Source organism: Danio rerio, chromosome 4 (genome assembly GCF_049306965.1).
Source record: "Danio rerio strain Tuebingen ecotype United States chromosome 4, GRCz12tu, whole genome shotgun sequence".
Taxonomy (NCBI): Eukaryota; Metazoa; Chordata; class Actinopteri; order Cypriniformes; family Danionidae; genus Danio; species Danio rerio.
This window is the reverse complement of record NC_133179.1, coordinates 66,909,159-66,936,029: the sequence shown is the minus strand read 5'-3', so window position 1 is coordinate 66,936,029 and position 26,871 is coordinate 66,909,159. Positions and strand designations below refer to the sequence as shown.

At 40.3% G+C, this 26,871-nt stretch overlaps 1 protein-coding gene, 1 long non-coding RNA gene and 7 other non-coding genes across 9 annotated transcripts in view; 8 read left to right on the top strand and 1 right to left on the bottom strand.

Moving 5' to 3' along the window:
* The window catches only part of LOC108182721 (uncharacterized), a 162,499-nt gene that overhangs the window by 60,556 nt on the left and 75,072 nt on the right, over positions 1-26,871 (top strand). The gene's annotated exons all lie outside the window — the stretch shown is intronic.
* Positions 3,547-4,389, bottom strand: LOC141381928 (uncharacterized). Its single transcript, XR_012402837.1, has 3 exons — positions 4,308-4,389; positions 4,025-4,095; positions 3,547-3,580 (listed from the first exon to the last, which is right to left on the bottom strand). It is a non-coding gene; the product is annotated as an uncharacterized lncRNA (long non-coding RNA).
* Positions 9,423-9,494, top strand: trnap-ugg (transfer RNA proline (anticodon UGG)). The gene has a single exon. It is a non-coding gene; the product is annotated as a tRNA-Pro (tRNA).
* Positions 10,648-10,719, top strand: trnap-agg (transfer RNA proline (anticodon AGG)). The gene has a single exon. It is a non-coding gene; the product is annotated as a tRNA-Pro (tRNA).
* Positions 11,019-11,090, top strand: trnap-ugg (transfer RNA proline (anticodon UGG)). The gene has a single exon. It is a non-coding gene; the product is annotated as a tRNA-Pro (tRNA).
* Positions 13,480-13,551, top strand: trnap-cgg (transfer RNA proline (anticodon CGG)). The gene has a single exon. It is a non-coding gene; the product is annotated as a tRNA-Pro (tRNA).
* On the top strand, positions 16,607-16,678 carry trnap-ugg (transfer RNA proline (anticodon UGG)). The gene has a single exon. It is a non-coding gene; the product is annotated as a tRNA-Pro (tRNA).
* Positions 18,109-18,180, top strand: trnap-agg (transfer RNA proline (anticodon AGG)). Its single transcript has one exon. It is a non-coding gene; the product is annotated as a tRNA-Pro (tRNA).
* Positions 18,480-18,551, top strand: trnap-cgg (transfer RNA proline (anticodon CGG)). Its single transcript has one exon. It is a non-coding gene; the product is annotated as a tRNA-Pro (tRNA).

Genomic DNA, 26,871 nt, shown 5'->3' with positions numbered 1-26,871 from the left:
AACCTGTATATAATGTTCATAGTACATCCATCTGTAAATATCACCATAGTTTTCTATAACTGCACTTTATAACTTATTCCTGTATCCTGCACTTGCTGCTATTGCACTGCTGGTTAGACCTAAACTGCATTTCGTTGCATTGTACTTGTACATGTGTAATGACAATAAAGTTGAATTTAATCTAATCTAATCTAAAAGTACATCAACATAATTTTTTCCATCCTCACATTATTTATGCTTTAAAAAGGCCTAAAGGGAACAGGCATAAAGGTTATAAAAGAGGTTACACAAGTACGAAAAGTCAGAAATGAGATGCAAAGTTTACAAAACATAACGCTTTAGTTTTGTGCTGGTCCAGGATTTCTGAGTTCAATTTTCTTTCTGTCGGAACAGAATAACAGACCAAAACGATGGAGGTGGCTGAGAGAGGCTCCATACACTTCGCAGTTGTACACCAGGGAGCAATGCTCGGCCCCCACGACGAAGAACTCTCTGCCACCAGACTTGCCGTGGACAGTCTGTCTGCACAGGTAACGGAGCTTACCAACCAGCTGCACAGATTTTGCCATGGGGGTCCATCTAATGCTGAACAGCCGATGTCTGAACCCCGAGTGAACAACCCCCCACGTTATGCGGGTCAACCCTCTGAGTGTCGGTCTTTTTTGACCCAGTGTGAGGTAGTGTTCTCACTACAACCATCTACCTATGCCACCTATCGCTCCCTAGTGGCATTTGTTCTCTCTCTGCTCACTGGACGGGCGAGAGAATGGGGAGCCGCCATATGGGAGGCTGAATCTGACTGCTGCTCTCACTACGCCTCTTTTAAGGAGGAGATGTTGAAAGTGTTCGACCGATCCGCGCTGGGGAGAGAGGCTTCCCGTCAGCTGGCAGCGCTCCGCCAGGGGGGGTCGATCCGCGGCTGTCTCCCGTGGGAACACAATGTTGTGACTGTCAGACCTTTGACATAGAAGGGGCCATATGCCTGTGTCTTATATTCCTTTTCTTAAGTCCTTTATTTGGCCTTTCACACGCCCAAGGACCTGAAAACATACAGTCTAGGGTAAAAAGAAATGGTCTAAAAGTAAAATAACTCAAATGTCATTCTTTGTCTTTATAACAATGATATAAAACAAGATAAAAGGGTCAATTTACTAAAAATGGACAATAGACAAAAAATAAACAGTGATTTTCAGATATCAGGATTTATTTGTAAGACTGATGCTGCACTAACAGTATATTTCCCATGGCATATTGCTAAAACTTTAAAACTTTTCAATGATTGTCAATATAAAAGAGGACAGCAAAACTTACAGCATGTGACAGCAACTGTTGAAATAACCAGTCTCGGTTACTCATTGATGGAACAGGGAGATCCCAGAAAAGGCAAAGATCAGCCAACCGATTCATTTCTTCTTCAGTTATGTCTGTTTTCTTGAGCTGCAGGAACAAATTTACATGTGAAAGTATCGCAATGGTTAAGTAGGAAGGTGTATTGTTAAAAAAAAGGAATAAAAGTTATGGAGTTAAATGTGTAATTTTTAAATTAAATAATTAGATAACAATTATTAGAATAAGCTCAATGTTATGAAAATAAAGTTGAAATATGTGAATAAAATGAAAATATGAGAATAAAGTTGTAAATAGTTTATTTCTAGTCAGAAATGCCCACTTTGGGTGTTGCCATCTCAGCTTGGACTACTGAATACGGCCAGCTCTTAGTAGGACCGCCATGCTATCTGGTTTAAATTCTAGTGCTGGTTCACTCAGTGTTATGTGGTAGATCCAAGGTTTGTGTGCGCGTGTATTCAAGGCACATTTTTTAAAATTTTTTTATTTATGATTGGCAAATCAAATTAAAGGGCATAACAAAATTGTTAATATTTCTATTCATATTCATGGCTTTCCATATATGTTTTTGTTGTTAGTTTACCATTTTGTTTTATTTGCGGTTTGGTGTAAAATAAAATGAAGTACTAGTTTTATTTAGGAGTCAGAACTTTTCATGTTTATTTTCATATTCACAGCCTTCTGTTTAGGTGTTTGGTGTTTACTGTTTAATTAGAAATATATATATTACTTAAAATATACATGTGTAAAAGTGGAAGAGATTGTTTCACTATTAATCACAGCATGCCAAAATCATGAAAAATACTGTCCAACTTATTATCGTCATTTTTTTAATTATTCTGTTAACATTTTGGCTTTAATCATGTAACTTACATTTTTTATTATGTGACACTAATACAATGTAGTAATTAACTGACATGGCACAAAACTTTAATTTATTTCAAAGTACTCACCAAACTAATGGTTTCCCTGTGGTCTAGGTCAGGGCAATCATTCAGTGACAGAGCTGAAGCTGCACTGTCAACATTCCCTTCAGTTAGAAGTATGACCACGGGTATGCTCAGTCCAGAAAGACTAGGACCTCCATGCAAAAATGAATGGCCTATCATCCGGCCAGCCATCTGGAACAGGTTGCTGTCCCGTAGTACAGCAGATGGAGAAGGTACACGGTGTTTTTTTTCCCCCTTAAAAAGGGCTGTAGTAGATGAACCTGAAAAATCCAATCAGTAAGAATTAACTAATAGTACTAGTTGTATAAAATCTGTAATAGCCCAAAAGCAAAAGAGACATAAAACATCAAATCACATCTGTAAAATTCTAAACAAATGTTTTCTCTGTATGCACTGTGGTGGTACCAGTCAGCATCGATCTGCATTGCCCACCAGTAAATAGAAAGATAATGTTATGAACATTTTATATCTTATCAGGTGTGCAAAAGGCTTCTCAAGTACAGTGCACGAAATCATACAGAAAAAGGTCAGGGTTACAGGCAGTGTTGACGAATATATATATATATATATATATATATATATATATATGTGTGTGTGTGTGTGCGTGTGTGTGTGTGTGTGTGCACATGTAACCGAACTGCAACCAATTACAAACCCAAATTTAAAGTGAAGCCAGTCTTCAGTTTTTGCATCATCATTGACAAAATATGGCGGTTAACTCCCTTGCCAACAGCTGCATCTCCTAAAAAAAAAATACAAAATGAAGCAAGTTCGTTGCACAAACTGTACAGACTATAAGCGATTCAAATGATTTTAATAATAAAAAAAGGAGTACCAGTTAATCTATATTTCAATGGAGTGGACCAATTAGCACTGTTCATTTTATAAAATGAAACCAGGGTACTATCTTGTTCATCCATAGTATCAAACTGGTTGATGAGTAATGATAGAGATGGACAGTGTGAATTGATGGAGAGCAACTCATCACAGAACATTCGAGATGATTTGAATGGGTCAATTTCATTTTTCCATGCTGAAATCAAATGAACAATTTATCTAAATACCATTTTACAAGCATAGTTGAATAACAATACAAAAAAGATAAAAGAATAAATGAATAAAGATGCACTTATCATTTTACAGTACAACAGCACTAAAAAAAAAATAAAATGTGTTGTGTCTAACCTGAAGACAGGGATGTTGAAGATTGTGCAGTTGAGGGTCCTGGCAATTCTTCTGTAATTAAAGTGAATGAAGAATCATTGTCACCAAAAGTCCTTTCTCTAAAACAGGCAAGACACAAACAATTTCAATTTTGTTCATTAAGCCACTTCAAAAATTTTCATGCATATTAAAAGCATTTGCCCAGTTTCATAGACAAGGCTTAGACCCTAGTGCCAGACAAAGTCTGGATGTAACATACAATGACATACTGTATACAGTCATTAATGTCAAAATTAACCAGTAATGATTTTCTCAAAGCAAGGCTTATAAAAGTTACATACATCAAATCTAATAATGTCTACTACTGACCCATTTTATGAAACCAACACATTAATTTAAATTTAAGACAGTCCCACCAGAAAATTATTTTGTTAATTTTTTACCCTACATTCCATCTGATCTTTGTACATCTCCCTCGAGATATATACAACCAAAACAAACTGTGCAAACTAATCATTTAGTATTAAAGGCATGTCATCCTACAATTTTTAGCATAACTTTACCCTTCACCACACATGCTTGCATGAAAAGGCAAGACATCAGTTGGGAAAGAGATCTGGCAAATTGGACAAATCTGTAAAAAGTAAAATTAAATTAAACAATGTATGTTTGTAGCAAAATTTGTTGAAGAACATACATATTCTACCCCATAAAAAGATTCTAAAATATTAAGAATAGTCTCAAATTTTTAATAGCTTCAAACACATTCTTTATGGAACCACGAATTGGCTATATTCAAATATAGTGAGTATACCCAAATACAAGAAATAGGCTTTGATCAAAGACCTGTAATGATGGTTCTAAGATGGGGTGAAGTGGGCTTGGCTGGTCAACAGTTTCGATTACATTTTCGTCTACATCATCATCTAGAATGGTCATATCATTTGAAGACTCCTAATAAAAGTAATCAAAATGCATTGGCATTGTAAATAAATAATATTGATAGAAAAATAAAACCATAATACTGTATGACTTACTGTCTCAGCTTCTTTACACTCTTCAATGTGTAAGGGCAGCAATGGCAGTGGTATTTTCTTACCACATTTCATACAGCTGGACTGTGGCATCTTAGCAAACTCCACAGAATCATAAGGTAATGGTTCAGTGGAAAGCTGTTCCTGTAATGGAACTACAAACAGCATGTTCTTTCCATTATTTGACACTGATTTTAGGAGTCGAGTTGAGTATCCATCAGCATCTGTGGGAATTATAGACAGCTTACGCCGCCCACCACCACCTAATGGTAGGGATGTAACGGTATTGTAAATACCGTCATACCGCAATATTAAATTTTTTCGATATTACCGAAGTCGCATGACTCGGTAAAACTATAGGTCTTCTGAGAAAATTTGCTCAGGCGAATGAAGCGAACGGGAGGTAGCTGAAACTTCATTTCCCATCAGCCCCGGCGTGGCCATAATCCTTTGCGGTCTGTTGTCGCTACAGATCCAGTAATGCGGAAATGGAGTGTGCTGCTAGTAGCGGAGATGAAAAAAAGATGGAAATGATCGAACCTAAAGCGGGTGTTGTCGCCGCGCGCGTGCTGAATAGCGGTGCTGTCGCGCGCGTTCTGATCAGCTGTGTTGTGGCGCGCGTATTGTAAAGCGCCGAGGGGGGGTTGAGCCCGCATACTCAAGAGAGGTGTTATCGCGCGCCTACTGAAGGGCTGGACTGGACGGAGGTTGTGTCGCGTCGCGGGGGCACTTTTGATCGTTTTGGAAGGGCATTTTCTATCCAAGACTAAAAAGGGCATGTACACTGCACAGGTTGAGCCCTATGTGTGCACGTGCCTGCAAGTTGGGGAATACGACTAATAACAGTCATGGGGACTGCAGAAACACAGCACACTGTTCAGATTGATGCAGACATTGACTTGTACCGCAAAGAGATCTCTATCTCACTCATGGTTTGTCCTCTCAAGTGGGGGAAAGACAATGCACAACGTTACCCCACTGCTGTCAACATGGGCCAAGTCATATCTCTCTTGTCCCAGAATCCTCAGTCCCAAATGAGAGGGTTTTTTTTATGTTGCAGGGGACATTGTAAATACCCAGAGATACCAGCTTTTACCAGATTATAGTTATATGATAATTTTCTTTTAAACCTATCTCTATCTAAGTGAGTGATTAAATGTTAAATGTGATGAGTTTTTAACAATACTAAATTGAAACTTTATTTTTTTTTACATGGTTTAATAATTTTTTGTTATTAAAATTGAAGTTCCTGTTTCAAAGCTAACAGATAGATGGCTAATTTGTATGTCATTGACACTTTTGGCACTTTTTTGGAGTATTTTCAAAAGTTTTTTTTTTTCCTGTAAATGATTCAATAAATACCGTACCGTGACATTCATACCGAGGTATTACCGTACCGTGAAATTCTGATACCGTTACATCCCTACCTAATGGCAAAATCAATTGAGAATCACATTCAGGACTACTGTTGCCTTCTTGGGCTAGCAATATTGTTATAAATGTGTCACCTAAAATTTTGGACAGAAATGTTCAATAAAGCTCTGTTTACCACTGGAAAACTGAAGTAGGGCATGCCATAATCTTAGAACATGGCAGAGAAACATGTGCTTGACTAAAAAGTTTAAACTAATGAAGCTTATTACTAAATTATTAACGCCAACAAAGCACATACCAGTTTCATTAATTTACAAAAGTGCAAAGTTATTGCAAATGGACACAAATCATTTTTTGTTTATATGTAACATGCAAAACATAAATACCTGTAGACTTGTAAAACATCCAGCCACCCTGAAATGTTTTTAATTTGGGAAACTCTCCTTCAAGCAGACTGACAATCTTAAGAATGAAACAAAATTCATCATTTAGTTTTTTTTTTTTTTTTTTTTCCAACAGATATAAAACTCCCATCAATTCCTAGTATTATGGTAACATTTGCAATTACCTCACTGTGTTTAAAATTATCTGGAACAGTTAAAAGCCTTTTTCCAAGTCCAGCATGGACAAGCTCAAGGTCTTCATCTCCTTTTGGTGTGAAGGGTGATGGTTCAGAGAGGACATGGATTTGAAAATCAGTTTTTTTAATGTTTCCAGGTTTGGCCACAGAAAAATCTCTGTCCCAAACATACTTGGGAATTGCCTATAGTGACAAAAGGGCAAAATGAATAAACATATTAATAATAAGAAACATTTTTTGTATGACACAAAAAGTTGTGTTTTACAGTAAACATGAAAAATTACCTTTTTAAGGCTTGCCTTACCATGTTTTCAGGCTCTGCAGGCAAAGGAATGGTCCCACTTGAGATGCTTTCTCTCATTGGTCTACTACCACTAGCTAGTGCATTTCTTTACGAAGATGGAGTAAGGCCCCTGGCTAATACATCGATCAGAGCTTTTGCTGCTATTTCTACTTCTGATGACAGTGCCTGTAAGACAAATACCAATTATACCTTTTATCATTTGTTATCTTCATAGTCCGCGATCAACACTGCCGACCCCCACCCCGCCCGTTCCTTACAGTCGGCGATCATCTCCTCTCTCCACCCCCCATACCCACCCACACCCAAAACGGCATTACGCTCTCCCGGTCTTCACTTTAGTACGCGATCGATTCCACCCCCAAATTAGTCCTCGATCAAATTTATAGCTGAGCTCCCTTGAATGACAATCCTAGAATCGACCATGACAGAAGCCATGCTATTTTACACATCCCGTTCTTCACTCGCCATGTTGGCTTAATAACGGACTTAATTTACATTATAAAGTTTACATTATAAACAACAGCAGCCATTGCTTTAACAAACGTTTGATACTTAATCTTTGCATACATAAACCACTATAGAAATCAAGTAACCACTTACCCGCGCATCCCGCTTTTCACCTGCCATGCTAAATAGAGGAGTATTCTTTTTCTTAGAGGATCATCTTCGTTAATTAGGTCAGACTGCGCAAATGGAGCGCACAGTGAAGCGCTTCGGTCATTCCCACGTTCTCAAGGAGTTGTGGGCACGTGCTACAGGGCAAGAGTGACTCACGTGGGAGGTGTGTGCTGACAGGAAAGTCTCAAAAATGCACACACTCGTATTCAGGGTGAGTCGTACGTGAGAGAGGATTTGCACATTCTCATTCAGGATGAACTCGTGAATTTTAAACATTCAAAACTTTTTGTACACTCTTATATATTTGCAAATGGTGTTTTGCATTTGTGAAATGTATTTTATGAAAATGTATTTTTATTTTGTGCATGTGAATTGTTTTTGTGAGTATAAATAAATATTTTACGCATGTGAATTTGGCTACGCATGTGTACATCGTGTCTTTTGCGTGAATTATTATTGAGTCTAATCTCTCTCCATAGAAAAACACTTTTTATCAGATCTGGACTCCGTTGCTTGAATATGTAGGTCCTAGGATTTCAGGTACATTTTTGCAAAACCTTAGATCACCATAAACTTTGGTTAATTTATGTACTTTTCTATTTTTATTATTACTCTGTATTTTTATGTCTTCTTTTTGATTTTGATTTTCATTATGTGCTGTGATGCTAAGAAATTTCTTGGTTGTAAGCTGTTGTCATTGTTCTGTTCTTTTTTGTTTTGTTAAAATAAAGACAAAAAAATGTATTTCGAAGAATTCCAGTTTGTCAGCAGATAGTGTCGGCGCATAAAACATTCCTTTGCATAGTGGTTTGGTTGTCTAGGACTATGATTCTCGTTCATGCTGTGAGAAATCCCAGATTCAAATTTCGGTTGAGCCCTTACAGTTGTCTGCTGTTTTGTAAGGGCGTTGTGGCTTACACAGAGGCCTTTTTTCTGAGAATGCCAGTTCGTCAGCTGATAGTGTTGCCATATAAAGTTGCTGTTTTGCAGTGGCTCGTTGATCTAGGGGTATGATTCTCGCTTAGGGTGCCCTTGATTCGTTAGAGAAAGTTTTCTGACTATCTGATGCTTCTGACACCATGTGAAATAAATTCAATTTAGTGGCTCGTTGGTCTAGGGGTATGATTCGCGCATTGGGTGTGAAAGGTCCTGGTTTCAAATCCCAGACGAGCCCTTGCAGATGTTGTGTGTTTTATAGGGCACTATGTCTATCATTAAAATGTCTTTCGAAGAATTCCAGTTTGTCAGCAGATAGTGTCGCCACATAAAACATTCCTTTGCATAGTGGCTTGCTGGTCTAGGATTATGATTTTCGTTCATGCAATGAAAAATCCCAGATTCAAATTTCGGTTGAGCCCTTACAGTTGTCTGCTGTTTTGTAAGGTCGTTGTGGCTTACACAGAGGCCTTTTTTCTGAGAATGCCAGTTCGTCAGCAGATAGTGTTGCCATATAAAGTTGCTGTTTTGCAGTGGCTCGGTCGTCTAGGGGTATGATTCTCACTTAGGGTGCCCTTGATTCGTTAGGGAAAGATTTCTGACTATCTGACGCCTTGTAAAATTCTCTCAATTTAGTGGTTCATTGGTCTATCTGTATGATTCTTGCTTCGATTGCGAGAGGACCCGGGTTCAATTCTCGGATGAGCCCTTGCAGGTGTACTGTGTTTTACAGGGCATTATATCTTTCGTAAAAACGTCTTTCAAAGAATTCCAATTTGTCAGCAGATAGTGTCGCCACATAAAATATTTCTTGCATAGTGGCTTGCTGGTCTAGGAGTATGATTCTCGTTCATGCCATGAGAAATCCTAGGTTCAAATTTCAGTTGAACCCTTACAATTGTCTTTTGTTTTGTAAGGGCATTGTGGCTTACACAGAGGCCTTTTTCTGAGAATGCCGGTTTGTCAGCAGATAGTGTTGCCATGTAAAGTTACTGTTTTGCAGTGGCTCGTTGGTCTAGGGGTATGATTCTGGCTTAGGGTGCCCTTGATTCGTCAGAGAAAGTTTTCTGACTATCTGATGTTTCTGACGCCATGTGAAATTTTATCACAGTAGTGGCTCGTTGGTCTAGGGGTATGATTCTTGCTTTGGGTGTGAGAGGTCCTGGGTTCAAATCCCGGACGAGCCCTTGCAGGTGTCATGTGTTCTACAGGGCACTATGACTTTCATTAAAATGTCTTTCGAAGAATTCCAGTTTGTCAGCAGATAGTGTCGCCACATAAAACATTCCTTTGCATAGTGGCTTGCTGGTCTAGGAGTATGATTTTCGTTCATGCAATGAGAAATCCCAGATTCAAATTTCGGTTGAGCCCTTACATTTGTCTGCTGTTTTGTAAGGTCTACGGGCTTACACAGAAGCCTTTTTTCTGAGAATGCCAGTTCATCAGCAGATAGTTTTGCCATGTAAAGTGGCTGTTACAGTAGCTAGTTGGTTTAGGGGTATGATTCTCGCTTAGGGTGCCATTGATTCGTTAGAGAAAGTTTTCTGACTATCTGATGGTTCTGACGCCATGTGAAGTTATATCAATGTAGTGGCTCGTTGGCCTAGGGGTATGATTCTCGCTTTGGTTGAGAGAGGTCCCGGGTTCATATCCTGGACGAGCCCTTGCAGGTATCATGTGTTTTACAGGGCACTATGACTTTCATTAAAATGTCTTTCGAAGAATTCCAGTTTGTCAGCAGATAGTGTCTGATGGTTCTGACGCCATGTGAAGTTCTCTCAATTTAGTGGCTCATTGGTCTATGGGTATGATTCTCGCTTCGGTTGCGAGAGGACCCGGGTTCAGTTCCTGGATTAGCCCTTGCAGGTGTACTGTGTTTTACAGGGCATTATGTCTTTCGGAAAAACGTCTTTCAAAGATTTCCAATTTGTCAGCAGATAGTGTCGCCACATAAAATATTTCTTGCATAGTGGCTTGCTGTTCTAGGAGTTTGATTCTCGTTCATGCCATGAGAAATCCTAGGTTCAAATTTCAGTTGAACCCTTACAGTTGTCTTTTGTTTTGTAAGGGCGTTGTGGCTTACACAGAGGCCTTTTTTCTGAGAATGCCGGTTTGTCAGCAGATAGTGTTGCCATGTAAAGTGGCTGTTTTGCAGTTGCTCGTTGGTCTACAGGCATGATTCTCGCTTAAGATGCGAGAGGTCTCGTTTTCAAATCCTGGACGAACCATTGCAGAAGTCCCGGGTCCAAATGAAGCAAAAGCCCTGCTTCAATGTTTGTTAGATAAGGATTTCTGACCATCTGTTCCTTCTGATGTCTTGTAAAATATTCAAGCTTTTGTGGCTCGTTGGTCTAGGGGTATGATTCTCGCTTAGGGTGCGAGAGGTCCCGGGTTCAGATCCCGGACGAGCCCTTGCAGTTATTCTTTTGTTTTACAGGGCATTATGGCTTTCATAAAAAACGTTTTTCGAAGAATTCCAGTTTGTCAGCAGATAGTGTTGGCACATAAAGCATTCCTTTGCATAGTGGTTTGGTTGTCTAGGACTATGATTCTCGTTCATGCCGTGAGAAATCCCAGATACAAATTTCGGTTGAGCCCTTACAGTTGTCTGCTGTTTTGTAAGAGCGTTGTGGCTTACACAGAGGCCTTTTTTCTGAGAATGCCTGTTCGTCAGCTGATAGTGTTGCCATATAAAGTTACTGTTTTGCAGTGGCTCGTTGGTCTAGGGGTATGATTCTCGCTTTGGGTGTGAGAGGTCCCGGGTTCAAATCCCGGACGAGCCCTTACAGGTGTTATGTGTTTAACAGGGCACTATGTCTTTCATTAAAATGTCTTTCGAAGAATTCCAGTTTGTCAGCAGATAGTGTCGCCACATAAAACATTCCTTTGCATAGTGGCTTGCTGGTCTAGGAGTTTGATTGTCGTTCATGCCATGAGAAATCCTAGGTTCAAATTTCAGTTGAACCCTTACAGTTGTCTTTTGTTTTGTAAGGGCGTTGTGGCTTACACAGAGGCCTTTTTTCTGAGAATGCCGGTTTGTCAGCAGATAGTGTTGCCATGTAAAGTGGCTGTTTTGCAGTTGCTCGTTGGTCTACGGGCATAATTCTCGCATAAGGTGCGAGAGCTCCCGTTTTCAAATCCTGGACGAACCATTGCAGAAGTCCCGGGTCCAAATGAAGCAAAAGCCCTGCTTCAATGTTTGTTAGATAAGGATTTCTGACCATCTGTTGCTTCTGATGTCTTGTGAAATATTCAAACTTTTGTGGCTCGTTGGTCTAGGGGTATAAATCTCGCTTAGGGTGTGAGAGGCACCGGGTTTAAATCCCAGACGAGTTCTTGCAGTTATTCTGTTGTTTTACAGGGCATTATGGCTTTCATAAAAAACGTTTTTCGAAGAATTCCAGTTTGTCAGCAGATAGTGTCGCCACATAAAATATTTCTTGCATAGTGGCTTGCATTTCTAGGAGTTTGATTCTCGTTCATGCCATGAGAAATCCTAGGTTCAAATTTCAGTTGAACCCTTACAGTTGTCTTTTGTTTTGTAAGGGCGTTGTGGCTTACACAGAGGCCTTTTTTTCTGAGAATGCCGGTTTGTCAGCAGATAGTGTTGCCATATAAAGTTGCTGTTTTGCAGTGGCTCGGTCGTCTAGGGGTATGATTCTCACTTAGGGTGCCCTTGATTCGTTAGGGAAAGATTTTTGACTATCTGACGCCTTGTGAAATTCTCTCAATTTAGTGGTTCATTGGTCTATCTGTATGATTTTCGCTTCGATTGCGAGAGGACCCGGGTTCAATTCTCGGATGAGCCCTTGCAGGTGTACTGTGTTTTACAGGGCATTATATCTTTCGTAAAAACGTCTTTCAAAGAATTCCAATTTGTCAGCAGATAGTGTTGCCACATAAAATATTTCTTGCATAGTGGCTTGCTGGTCTAGGAGTATGATTCTCGTTCATGCCATGAGAAATCCTAGGTTCAAATTTCAGTTGAACCCTTACAGTTGTCTTTTGTTTTGTAAGGGCGTTGTGGCTTACACAGAGGCCTTTTTCTGATATTGCCGGTTTGTCAGCAGATAGTGTTGCCATGTAAAGTTACTGTTTTGCAGTGGCTCGTTGGTCTAGGGGTATGATTCTGGCTTAGGGTGCCCTTGATTCGTCAGAGAAAGTTTTCTGACTATCTGATTCTTCTGACGCCATGTGAACTTTTATCACAGTAGTGGCTCGTTGGTCTAGGGGTATGATTCTTGCTTTGGGTGTGAGAGGTCCTGGGTTCAAATCCTGGACGAGCCCTTGCAGGTGTCATGTGTTTTACAGGGCACTATGACTTTCATTAAAATGTCTTTCGAAGAATTCCAGTTTGTCAGCAGATAGTGTCGCCACATAAAACATTCCTTTGCATAGTGGCTTGCTGGTCTAGGAGTATGATTTTCGTTCATGCAATGCGAATTCCCAGATTCAAATTTCGGTTGAGCCCTTACATTTGTCTGCTGTTTTGTAAGGTCTACGGGCTTACACAGAGGCCTTTTTTCTGAGAATGCCAGTTCATCAGCAGATAGTTTTGCCATGTAAAGTGGCTGTTACAGTAGCTAGTTGGTTTAGGGGTATGATTCTCGCTTAGGGTGCCATTGATTCGTTAGAGAAAGTTTTCTGACTATCTGATGGTTCTGACGCCATGTGAAGTTTTATCAATGTAGTGGCTCGTTGGCCTAGGGGTATGATTCTCTCTTTGGTTGAGAGAGGTCCCGGGTTCATATCCCGGACAAGCCCTTGCAGGTATCATGTGTTTTACAGGGCACTATGACTTTCATTAAAATGTCTTTCGAAGAATTCCAGTTTGTCAGCAGATAGTGTCGCCACATAAAACATTCCTTTGCATAGTGGCTTGCTGGTCTAGGCGTATGATTTTCGTTCATGCAATGAGAAATCCCAGATTCAGATTTTGGTTGAGCCCTTACACTTGTCTGCTGTTTTGTAAGGTTGTTGTGGCTTACACAGAGGCCTTTTTTCTGAGAATGCCAGTTTGTCAGCAGATAGTGTTGCCATATAAAGTTACTGTTTGGCAGTGGCTTGTTGGTCTAGGGGTATGATTCTCGCTTAGGGTGCCCTTGATTCGTTAGAGAAAGTTTTCTGACTATCTGATGCTTCTGACATCATGTGAAATGATATCAACTTAGTGGCTCGTTGGTCTAGGGGTATGATTCTCGCTTCGGGTGTGAGAGGTCCCGGGTTCAAATCCCGGACGAGCCCTTACAGGTGTTATGTGTTTTACAGGGCACTATGTCTTTCATTAAAATGTCTTTCGAAGAATTCCAGTTTGTCAGCAGATAGTGTCGCCACATAAAACATTCCTTTGCATAGTGGCTTGCTGGTCTAGGAGTTTGATTCTCGTTCATGCCATGAGAAATCCTAGGTTCAAATTTCAGTTGAACCCTTCTCGCATAGTAGTGGCTCGTTGGTCTAGGGCAGGGGTCGGCAACCCAAAATGTTGAAAGAGCCATATTGGACAAAAAAACCCAAAAACAAATATGTCTGGAGCCGCAAAAAATTAAAAGCTTTATATAAGCCTTATAATGATGGCAACACATGCTATATGTATTTATATTAGCTATATTAGCCTACTAAAAAAATGACTTCGTTGGCTACAAATACATACTGAGCCTTCATGATTAAATGTTCATTTCCCTGCAGTGCATCCTGTAGAGAATGACGCACCACGTGACTACTCTGTTGTACGATGCCGTCTCAAGTTTAACTTAATTACAGTATATTAATGAATTATGTTTAATGTTCAAGTTTAACTTCATTACAATATTAATGAATTGTTTAATGATCAAGTTTAACTTCATTACAATATTAATGCATTATGTTTAATTATCAAGTTTAACTTCATTACAATATTAATGAATTGTTTAATGATCAAGTTTAACTTCATTACAATATTAATGCATTATGTTTAATTATCAAGTTTAACTTCATTAAAATATTAATGAAATATGTTTAATGACCAAGTTTAACTTCATTACAATATTACTGCATTATGTTTAATTATCAAGTTTAACTTCATTACAATATTAATGAATTATGTTTAATGATCAAGTTTAACTTCATTACAATATTATTGCATTATGTTTTGCTTTGATGAAATTAAAGAAATGCAATAAAGAAATCAGATTTTTTAATGTTTTTTTTATTTTATTTTGAGGATTCAAAAAAACAACATCAAAATGAACGTGCACAACGTGCCCCTTATCTGGCCAACAAACAGTGCAATAAAACGCAGCCTGCCATTTCCATTTCAAGATCAGCTCGAGTCATTCCTGGGAATGTGCTCAACAAGGAAGGGTCAATCTCCAAGGATGTGTGTCAAGGAAAGACAGTCTCGTTTTTTCCTTTCGCAACTCACAAAATCTGCTCCCAAATGCAGTTTGCATATTAACGATCGCACCTTGTAAATAATCACCGTTGAGTGAGTGATCGGGATGGGCTTCTTTGAATTCTCTCAGTGAGGGAAAATGAGAAAGCATGCCCCGCTGTACATCTTTGGCAAAGACAGCTTGCGCTCCATGGCGCATCACACAGCCGCCGGTTTGTTTACAACAGCTACCTGCCTGGCATCCCGCCCTGCTGATAGAAACGTGTGTCGCAGGCTTTGACGCAAATCTTCGTTGACAGAAATGTTGAAATTAAATATTCTACACACTTTTACAGCATTGGAAAACGTTAAGATTGTTTGTCCTCCTATAGAAACCATATTAAAACAAAAAATATATTTACCTCCCTCATCGTTTTCCATTTTCAAACATTTTTTTAAAAAGTTCCAGGGAGCCACTAGGGCAGCGCTAAAGAGCCGCATGCGGCTCTAGAGCTGCGGGTTGCCGACCCCTGGTCTAGGGGTATGATTCTCGCTTTGGGTGTGAGAGGTCCCGGGTTCAAATCACGGACGAGCCCTTGCAGGTGTCATGTGTTTTACAGGGCACTACGACTTTCATTAAAATGTCTTTCGAAGAATTCCAGTTTGTCAGCAGATAGTGTCGCCACATAAAACATTCCTTTGGATAGTGGCTTGCTGGTCTAGGAGTATGATTTTCGTTCATGCAATGAGAAATCCCAGATTCAAATTTCGGTTGAGCCCTTACATTTGTCTGCTGTTTTGTAAGATCTACGGGCTTACACAGAGGCCTTTTTTCTGAGAATGCCAGTTCATCAGCAGATAGTTTTGCCATGTAAAGTGGCTGTTACAGTAGCTAGTTGGTTTAGGGGTATGATTCTCGCTTAGGGGGCCATTGATTCGTTAGAGAAAGTTTTCTGACTATCTGATGGTTCTGACGCCATGTGAAGTTTTATCAATGTAGTGGCTCGTTGGCCTAGGGGTATGATTCTCGCTTTGGTTGAGAGAGGTCCCGGGTTCATATCCCGGACGAGCCCTTGCAGGTATCATGTGTTTTACAGGGCACTATGACTTTCATTAAAATGTCTTTCGAAGAATTCCAGTTTGTCAGCAGATAGTGTCGCCACATAAAGCATTCCTTTGCATAGTGGTTTGGTTGTCTAGGACAATGATTCTCGTTCATGCCGTGAGAAATCCCAGATTCAAATTTCGGTTGAGCCCTTACAGTTGTCCGCTGTTTTGTAAGGGCGTTGTGGCTTACACAGAGGCCTTTTTTCTGAGAATGCCAGTTCGTCAGCTGATAGTGTTGCCATTTAAATTTGCTGTTTTGCAGTGGCTCGGTGGTCTAGGGGTATGATTCTCACTTAGGGTGCCCTTGATTCGTTAGGGAAAGATTTCTGACTATCTGACGCCTTGTGAAATTCTCTCAATTTAGTGGTTCATTGGTCTATCTGTATGATTCTCGCTTCGATTGCGAGAGGACCCGGGGTCAATTCTCGGATGAGCCCTTGCAGGTGTACTGCGTTTTACAGGGCATTATATCTTTCGTAAAAACGTCTTTCAAAGAATTCCAATTTGTCAGCAGATAGTGTCGCCACATAAAATATTTCTTGCATAGTGGCTTGCTAGTCTAGGAGTATGATTCTCGTTCATGCCATGAGAAATCCTAGGTTCAAATTTCAGTTGAACCCTTACAGTTGTCTTTTGTTTTGTAAGGGCGTTGTGGCTTACACAGAGGCCTTTTTCTGAGAATGCCGGTTTGTCAGCAGATAGTGTTGCCATGTAAAGTTACTGTTTTGCAGTGGCTCGTTGGTCTAGGGGTATGATTCTGGCTTAGGGTGCCCTTGATTCGTCAGAGAAAGTTTTCTGACTATCTGATGCTTCTGACGCCATGTGAAATTTTATCACAGTAGTGGTTCGTTGGTCTAGGGGTATGATTCTCGCTTTGGGTGTGAGAGGTCCCGGGTTCAAATCCCGGACGAGTCCTTGCAGTTATTTTGTTGTTTTACTGGGCATTATGGCTTTCATAAAAAACATTTTTCGAAGAATTCCAGTTTGTCAGCAGATAGTGTCGCCACATAAAACATTCCTTTGCATAGTGGCTTGCTGGTCTAGGAGTATGATTTTCGTTCATGCAATGAGAAATCCCAGATTCAAATTTCGGTTGAGCCTTTACATTTGTCTGCTGTTTTGTAAGGTCTACGGGCTTACACAGAGGCCTTTTTTCTGAGAATGCCAGTTCATCAGCAGATAGTTTTGCCATGTAAAGTGGCTGTTACAGTAGCTAGTTGGTTTAGGGGTATGATTCTCGCTTAGGGTGCCATTGATTCGTTAGAGAAAGTTTTCTGACTATCTGATGGTTCTGACGCCATGTGAAGTTTTATCAATGTAGTGGCTCGTTGGCCCAGGGGTATGATTCTCGCTTTGGTTGAGAGAGGTCCCGGGTTCATATCCCGGACGAGCCCTTGCAGGTATTATGTGTTTTACAGGGCACTATGACTTTCATTAAAATGTCTTTCGAAGAATTCCAGTTTGTCAGCAGATAGTGTCGCCACATAAAACATTCCTTTGCATAGTGGCTTGCTGGTCTAGGCGTATGATTTTCGTTCATGCAATGAGAAATCCCAGATTCAGATTTCGGTTGAGCCCTTAAACTTGTCTGCTGTTTTGTAAGGTTGTTGTGGCTTACACAGAGGCCTTTTTTCTGAGAATGCCAGTTTGTCAGCAGATAGTGTTGCCATATAAAGTTGCTGTTTTGCAGTGGCTCGGTGGTCTAGGGGTATGATTCTCACTTAGGGTGCCCTTGATTCGTTAGAGAAAGATTTCTGACCATCTGACGCCTTGTGAAATTCTCTCAATTTAGTGGCTCATTGGTCTATGGGTATGATTCTCGCTTGGGTTGCGAGAGGACCCGGGTTCAGTTCCTGGATTAGCCCTTGCAGGTGTACTGTGTTTTACAGGGCATTATGTCTTTCGGAAAAACGTCTTTCAAAGATTTCCAATTTGTCAGCAGATAGTGTCGCCACATAAAATATTTCTTGCATAGTGGCTTGCTGTTCTAGGAGTTTGATTCTCGTTCATGCCATGAGAAATCCTAGGTTCAAATTTCAGTTGAACCCTTACAGTTGTCTTTTGTTTTGTAAGGGCGTTGTGGCTTACACAGAGGCCTTTTTTCTGAGAATGCCGGTTTGTCAGCAGATAGTGTTGCCATGTAAAGTGGCTGTTTTGCAGTTGCTCGTTGGTCTACGGGCATGATTCTCGCTTAAGATGCGAGAGGTCTCGTTTTCAAATCCTGGAAGAACCATTGCAGAAGTCCCGGGTCCAAATGAAGCAAAAGCCGTGCTTCAATGTTTGTTAGATAAGGATTTCTGACCATCTGTTCCTTATGATGTCTTGTAAAATATTCAAGCTTTTGTGGCTCGTTGGTCTAGGGGTATGATTCTCGCTTAGGGTGCGAGAGGTCCCGGGTTCAAATCCCGGACGAGCCCTTGCAGTTATTCTTTTGTTTTACAGGGCATGATGGCTTTCATAAAAAACGTTTTTCGAAGAATTCCAGTTTGTCAGCAGATAGTGTCGGCACATAAAGCATTCCTTTGCATAGTGGTTTGGTTGTCTAGGACTATGATTCTCGTTCATGCCGTGAGAAATCCCAGATTCAAATTTCGGTTGAGCCCTTACAGTTGTCCGCTGTTTTGTAAGGGCGTTGTGGCTTACACAGAGGCCTTTTTTCTGAGAATGCCAGTTCGTCAGCTGATAGTGTTGCCATATAAAGTTACTGTTTTGCAGTGGCTCGTTGGTCTAGGGGTATGATTCTCGCTTCGGGTGTGAGAGGTCCCGGGTTCAAATCCCGGACGAGCCCTTACAGGTGTTATGTGTTTTACAGGGCACTATGTCTTTCATTAAAATGTCTTTCGAAGAATTCCAGTTTGTCAGCAGATAGTGTCGCCACATAAAACATTCCTTTGCATAGTGGCTTGCTGGTCTAGCAGTTTGATTTTCGTTCATGCCATGAGAAATCCTAGGTTCAAATTTCAGTTGAACCCTTACAGTTGTCTTTTGTTTTGTAAGGGCGTTGTGGCTTACACAGAGGCCTTTTTTCTGAGAATGCCGGTTTGTCAGCAGATAGTGTTGCCATGTAAAGTGGCTGTTTTGCAGTTGCTCGTTGGTCTACGGGCATAATTCTCGCATAAGGTGCGAGAGCTCCCGTTTTCAAATCCTGGACGAACCATTGCAGAAGTCCCGGGTCCAAATGAAGCAAAAACCCTGCTTCAATGTTTGTTAGATAAGGATTTCTGACCATCTGTTGCTTCTGATGTCTTGTGAAATATTCAAACTTTTGTGGCTCGTTGGTCTAGGGGTATGAATCTCGCTTAGGGTGTGAGAGGTCCCGGGTTTAAATCCCAGACGAGTTCTTGCAGTTATTCTGTTGTTTTACAGGGCATTATGGCTTTCATAAAAAACGTTTTTCGAAGAATTCCAGTTTGTCAGCAGATAGTGTCGCCACATAAAATATTTCTTGCATAGTGGCTTGCTGTTCTAGGAGTTTGATTCTCGTTCATGCCATGAGAAATCCTAGGTTCAAATTTCAGTTGAACCCTTACAGTTGTCTTTTGTTTTGTAAGGGCGTTGTGGCTTACACAGAGGCCTTTTTTCTGAGAATGCCGGTTTGTCAGCAGATAGTGTTGCCATGTAAAGTGGCTGTTTTGCAGTTGCTCGTTGGTCTACGGGCATGATTCTCGCATAAGGTGTGAGAGGTCCCGTTTTCAAATCCTGGACGAACCATTGCAGAAGTCCTGGGTCCAAATGAAGCAACTGTTCATTTGGACCCAGTTCATTTTAAGTGTTGCCATATAAAGTTGCTGTTTTGCAGTGGCTCGGTGGTCTAGGGGTATGATTCTCACTTAGGGTGCCCTTGATTCGTTAGGGAAAGATTTCTGACTATCTGACGCCTTGTGAAATTCTGACAATTTAGTGGTTCATTGGTCTATCTGTATGATTCTCGCTTCGATTGCGAGAGGACCCGGGTTCAATTCTCGGATGAGCCCTTGCAGGTGTACTGTGTTTTACAGGGCATTATATCTTTCGTAAAAACGTCTTTCAAAGAATTCCACTTTGTCAGCAGATAGTGTCGCCACATAAAATATTTCTTGCATAGTGGCTTGCTGGTCTAGGAGTTTGATTCTCGTTCATGCCATGAGAAATCCTAGGTTCAAATTTCAGTTGAACCCTTACAGTTGTCTTTTGTTTTGTAAGGGCGATGTGGCTTACACAGAAGCCTTTTTCTGAGAATGGGGGTTTGTCAGCAGATAGTGTTGCCATGTAAAGTTACTGTTTTGCAGTGGCTCGTTGGTCTAGGGCAGTGGTTCTCAAACTGTGGTACGCGTACCACTAGTGGTACGCGGGCTTCCTCCTAGTGGTACGCGGAGGAATCGCTGTATAATGAAAGAAATATTAACACTTTTAATCCTTTAATGTGTAATATAACATCGATGTGATCAGCATTGGCTTTTTTTGTGAAGCGTACGACCACAACGCTGTGCTTAGAGTGTTTATTTTAGTGCATTTTGTCATAAGCTGCTGAAAATCAGTTTCCGAAGTTTAAGAATGGATTCTGGAGCGTGATTTGACTGACATGAAAAGTAGCCAATCACAGTCGACCTTGTCTAGTTGCGTGAAATGTAAGGGTGGGACAAAGGCTTTCTGTGTTGCAGAGACAGAAAAAACAACTTAAAAACAAAAGTTTTGTTGGAATAATGCTTCTCGGATGTTTTCACTATAGAGATGTCTAGCTGAGAAATTAAACCGCGGACATATTTCCTGCCTTTTTGATGATCTACAAACACGTTTCGCTCTCCGACAGCCAGTCGACTCGCCTCTGACCTGTCACTCCTCTAAATACATTCTGAATGGCGGCGCGGGAATGAAGGTATTGCGCAATTACTCATTTCTGGAAATGCGGCGAGTGCTTTATTTTAACACGAGAGCGCATTCGTGTACGCATATCGCTAAAACAGATATGTGAGCTCTTAAATATGCTTTTTTCAAATGAACTGCAAGTCCTCTCAGGATCGCCTGTGTGCTCAGATAGAATACAATCGCGATCTTTCCACTATTAAAGTAGACATTATTTATCTTTGCTCCTTGACTAAATTTAGTCAAAAGAATTCAAAGTTATCAAATATTTAAAAATAGATTGATGCATAATCGATGACAATGCTAATGGTCTTCTTATTTGGCTGTGTTGTCAAGTGAAACTTACTTTTAGCAAAGGTGGATCTTTTTTTATTTCTTTACGACAAAATAATTATGCTGGAAATGTTTCTGGGTGAGGTATTTGTGTGATTTATACATTTAGCTGTATTCTGATCTGTCTTAAAGCATTACAGGTCAAAGCAATCCATTGTTACTTATTGTTTATTTATCAACATTTACAATAAGGCTCTTAAAGCACTGCTTTGATAAGTGTAGTGTTGTCATATTTCAAATAGCTCAAGTAAAATAAAGTCTTTTGTTTTATTTTTTACTGACAGTGTACTTGTATTTTTTTAAGTTTCTATTTTAGATTAAGATCAAGTGTAAAATAAAATCTACATGTGATGGACAGCTATTTAAGAAACAAATTTGCCATATTGTAAAGAAAAAAAGTGTAAAATATGTAAATAAAAGGCTAAATAAAAATCTTTTTACCATATATTTTAATTTAACCTTTCAAAGTTTAAAAATATCTTTTTTTAAAAATGGGCAAAAAGTGTCTCTATGGCCTTAAAGTTTATTTGGTAGTTTTACCAGTTCTATTGAAAAAGATTAATTGTCATGAAAGAAAAAATCGGCCATACTTCCTATTTTAGTGCAAATTCCTATACATGTAGCTTTGGGATTTAAGCAATCAAACCATTAAATCAGGTTTACACTTAAAAAAATGATTTCATAATGAAAATCTGATTTTTTTTTTTCAAAAGTAACCAACTAGTACTTTTTAAAAGAGTACTTTGTACTTTTACCTAATATTAGCATTATTTACTAAAATTTGTGTTATTTTAGCAGTGTAATAGTATTTTTACTTGAGTACAAAAAGATTTCACAAGCATTTAGTGCAGGTTTATTATATTATTAATATATGATTAATAAATATTATTATTAATGGTTTTTATTTGTATCTATTCCTATGCAATGTTTTATGGGTTGCTGAGAATACATTTCAGGTCTTCAATACATAGCATGTCAGTCTTGAAAAAAAAATAGGTGCTGGAATTAATTTTCATTAGGCTGTGCCTGTATGAACCCTGTCATATGTACATTTAACATTTATTTCAAGATTTGTCTGAAAGTGTATGAATATGACATATAGCCTATATTCATAAGGTCCAAGCAGCATTTCCAGCTTTTGATGAATAGGCTACTATGAATACTTAAGATTTAAGTACAGCAGTTTTCTTTTTACTTTTTAAGAACAGCGCCATTTTTTAACAAACTTTTAAAAGCACGTTTTAACTAAAACTTTTCTTTTATCTGCAAGCACAGTTAATGTTCAGACTATTTAAAATGTTTAAAGTGACTGACATTAATACATATTCTTAATAATTTCTTAATAATAGGAAGTAATCTGCATCGTTTTAAACTGTGCACACCTGTAGCTGCTTAACTAGGCCTATGACGCTATTTTTTAATACTGGTTAAAAAATTGCGTCGTAAGGTGGTACTTGGAGAGACGATTTTTTTCTAAGGTGGTACTTGGTGAAAAAAGTTTGAGAACCACTGGTCTAGGGGTATGATTCTGGCTTAGGGTGCCCTTGATTCGTCAGAGAAAGTTTTCTGACTATCTGATGCTTCTGACGCCATGTGAAATTTTATCACAGTAGTGGCTCGTTGGTTAGGGGTATGATTCTCGCTTTGGGTGTGAGAGGTCCTGGGTTCAAATCCCGGACGAGCCCTTGCAGGTGTCATGTGTTTTACAGGGCACTATGACTTTCATTAAAATGCCTTTCGAAGAATTCCAGTTTGTGAGCAGATAGTGTCGCCACATAAAACATTCCTTTGCATAGTGGCTTGCTGGTCTAGGAGTATGATTTTCGTTCATGCAATGAGAAATCCCAGATTCAAATTTCGGTTGAGCCCTTACATTTGTCTGCTGTTTTGTAAGGTCTACGGGCTTACACAGAGGCCTTTTTTCTGAGAATGCCAATTCATCAGCAGATAGTTTTGCCATGTAAAGTGGCTGTTACAGTAGCTAGTTGGTTTAGGGGTATGATTCTCGCTTAGGGTGCCATTGATTCGTTAGAGAAAGTTTTCTGACTATCTGATGGTTCTGACGCCATGTGAAGTTTTATCAATGTAGTGGCTCGTTGGCCTAGGGGTATGATTCTCGCTTTTGTTGAGAGAGGTCCCGGGTTCATATCCCGGACGAGCCCTTGCAGGTATCATGTGTTTTACAGGGCACTATGACTTTCATTAAAATGTCTTTCGAAGAATTCCAGTTTGTCAGCAGATAGTGTCGCCACATAAAACATTCCTTTGCATAGTGGCTTGCTGGTCTAGGAGTTTGATTCTCGTTCATGCCATGAGAAATCCCAGGTTCAAATTTCAGTTGAACCCTTACAGTTGTCTTTTGTTTTGTAAGGGCGTTGTGGCTTACACAGAGGCCTTTTTTCTGAGAATGCCGGTTTGTCAGCAGATAGTGTTGCCATGTAAAGTGGCTGTTTTGCAGTTGCTCGTTGGTCTACGGGCATAATTCTCGCATAAGGTGCGAGAGCTCCCGTTTTTAAATCCTGGACGAACCATTGCAGAAGTCCCGGGTCCAAATGAAGCAAAAGCCCTGCTTCAATGTTTGTTAGATAAGGATTTCTGACCATCTGTTGCTTCTGATGTCTTGTGAAATATTAAAACTTTTGTGGCTCGCTGGTCTAGGGGTATGAATCTCGCTTAGGGTGTGAGAGGTCCTGGGTTTAAATCCCAGACGAGTTCTTGCAGTTATTCTGTTGTTTTACAGGGCATTATGGCTTTCATAAAAAACGTTTTTCGAAGAATTCCAGTTTGTCAGCAGATAGTGTCGCCACATAAAATATTTCTTGCATAGTGGCTTGCTGTTCTAGGAGTTTGATTCTCGTTCATGCCATGAGAAATCCTAGGTTCAAATTTCAGTTGAACCCTTACAGTTGTCTTTTGTTTTGTAAGGGCGTTGTGGCTTACACAGAGGCCTTTTTTCTGAGAATGCCGGTTTGTCAGCAGATAGTGTTGCCATGTAAAGTGGCTGTTTTGCAGTTGCTCGTTGGTCTACGGGCTTGATTCTCGCATAAGGTGCGAGAGGTCCCGTTTTCAAATCCTGGACGAACCATTGCAGAAGTCCTGGGTCCAAATGAAGCAACTGTTCATTTGGACCCAGTTCATTTTAAGTGTTGCCATATGAAGTTGCTGTTTTGCAGTGGCTCGGTGGCTCTGTGGTCTAGGGGTATGATTCTCACTTAGGGTGCCCTTGATTCGTTAGGGAAAGATTTCTGACTATCTGACGCCTTGTGAAATTCTCTCAATTTAGTGGTTCATTGGTCTATCTGTATGATTCTCGCTTCGATTGCGAGAGGACCTGGGTTCAATTCTCGGATGAGCCCTTGCAGGTGTACTGTGTTTTACAGGGCATTATATCTTTCGTAAAAACGTCTTTCAAAGAATTCCAATTTGTCAGCAGATAGTGTCGCCACATAAAATATTTCTTGCATAGTGGCTTGCTGGTCTAGGAGTATGATTCTCGTTCATGCCATGAGAAATCCTAGGTTCAAATTTCAGTTGAACCCTTACAGTTGTCTTTTGTTTTGTAAGGGCGTTGTGGCTTACACAGAGGCCTTTTTCTGAGAATGCCGGTTTGTCAGCAGATAGCGTGCCATGTAAAGTTACTGTTTTGCAGTGGCTCGTTGGTCTAGGGGTATGATTCTGGCTTAGGGTGCCCTTGATTCGTCAGAGAAATTTTTCTGACTATCTGATGCTTCTGACGCCATGTGAAATTTTATCTCAGTAGTGGCTTGTTGGTCTAGGGGTATGATTCTCGCTTTGGGTGTGAGAGGTCGCGGGTTCAAATCCCGGATGAGCCCTTGCAGGTGTCATGAGTTTTACAGGGCACTATGACTTTCATTAAAATGTCTTTCGAAGAATTCCAGTTTGTCAGCAGATAGTGTCGCCACATAAAACATTCCTTTGCATAGTGGCTTGCTGGTCTAGGAGTATGATTTGCGTTCATGCAATGAGAAATCCCAGATTCAAATTTCGGTTGAGCCCTTACATTTGTCTGCTGTTTTGTAAGGTCTACGGGCTTACACAGACGCCTTTTTTCTGAGAATGCCAGTTCATCAGCAGATAGTTTTGCCATGTTAAGTGGCTGTTACAGTAGCTAGTTGGTTTAGGGGTATGATTCTCGCTTAGGGTGCCATTGATTCGTTAGAGAAAGTTTTCTGACTATCTGATGGTTCTGACGCCATGTGAAGTTTTATCAATGTAGTGGCTCGTTGGCCTAGGGGTATGATTCTCGCTTTGGTTGAGAGAGGTCCCGGGTTCATATTCCGGACGAGCCCTTGCAGGTATCATGTGTTTTACAGGGCACTATGACTTTCATTAAAATGTCTTTCGAAGAATTCCTGTTTGTCAGCAGATAGTGTCGCCACATAAAACATTCCTTTGCATAGTGGCTTGCTGGTCTAGGCGTATGATTTTCGTTCATGCAATGAGAAATCCCAGATTCAGATTTCGGTTGAGCCCTTACACTTGTCTGCTGTTTTGTAAGGTTGTTGTGGCTTTCACAGAGGCCTTTTTTCTGAGAATGCCAGTTTGTCAGCAGATAGTGTTGCCATATAAAGTTGCTGTTTTGCAGTGGCTCGGTGGTCTAGGGGTATGATTCTCACTTAGGGTGCCCTTGATTCGTTAGAGAAAGATTTCTGACCATCTGACGTCTTGTGAAATTCTCTCAATTTAGTGGCTCATTGGCCTAGGGGTATGATTCTCGCTTCGGTTGCGAGAGGACCCGGGTTCAGTTCCTGGATTAGCCCTTGCAGGTGTACTGTGTTTTACAGGGCATTATGTCTTTCGGAAAAACGTCTTTCAAAGATTTCCAATTTGTCAGCAGATAGTGTCGCCACATAAAATATTTCTTGCATAGTGGCTTGCTGTTCTAGGAGTTTGATTCTCGTTCATGCCATGAGAAATCCTAGGTTCAAATTTCAGTTGAACCCTTACAGTTGTCTTTTGTTTTGTAAGGGCGTTGTGGCTTACACAGAGGCCTTTTTTCTGAGAATGCCGGTTTGTCAGCAGATAGTGTTGCCATGTAAAGTGGCTGTTTTGCAGTTGCTCGTTGGTCTACAGGCATGATTCTCGCTTAAGATGCGAGAGGTCTCGTTTTCAAATCCTGGACGAACCATTGCAGAAGTCCCGGGTCCAAATGAAGCAAAAGCCCTGCTTCAATGTTTGTTAGATAAGGATTTCTGACCATCTGTTCCTTCTGATGTCTTGTAAAATATTCAAGCTTTTGTGGCTCGTTGGTCTAGGGGTATAATTCTCGCTTAGGGTGCGAGAGGTCCCGGGTTCAAATCCTGGACGAGCCCTTGCAGTTATTCTTTTGTTTTACAGGGCATTATGGCTTTCATAAAAAACGTTTTTGTAACGTTTTGTAAGGGCGTTGTGGCTTACACAGAGGCCTTTTTTCTGAGAATGCCAGTTCGTCAGCTGATAGTGTTGCCATATAAAGTTACTGTTTTGCAGTGGCTCGTTGGTCTAGGGGTATGACTATCTGATGCTTCTGACATCATGTGAAATGAATTCAACTTAGTGGCTCGTTGGTCTAGGGTTATGATTCTCGCTTCGGGTGTGACAGGTCCCGGGTTCAAATCCCGGGTGAGCCCTTACAGGTGTTAAGTGTTTTACAGGGCACTATGTCTTTCATTAAAATGTCTTTCGAAGAATTCCAGTTCCAGTACGGGCATAATTCTCGCATAAGGTGCGAGAGCTCCCGTTTTCAAATCCTGGACGAACCATTGCAGAAGTCCCGGGTCCAAATGAAGCAAAAGCCCTGCTTCAAGGTTTGTTAGATAAGGATTTCTGACCATCTGTTGTCTCTGATGTCTTGTGAAATATTCAAACTTTTGTGGCTCGTTGGTCTAGGAGTATGAATCTCGCTTAGGGTGTGAGAGATCCCGGGTTTAAAT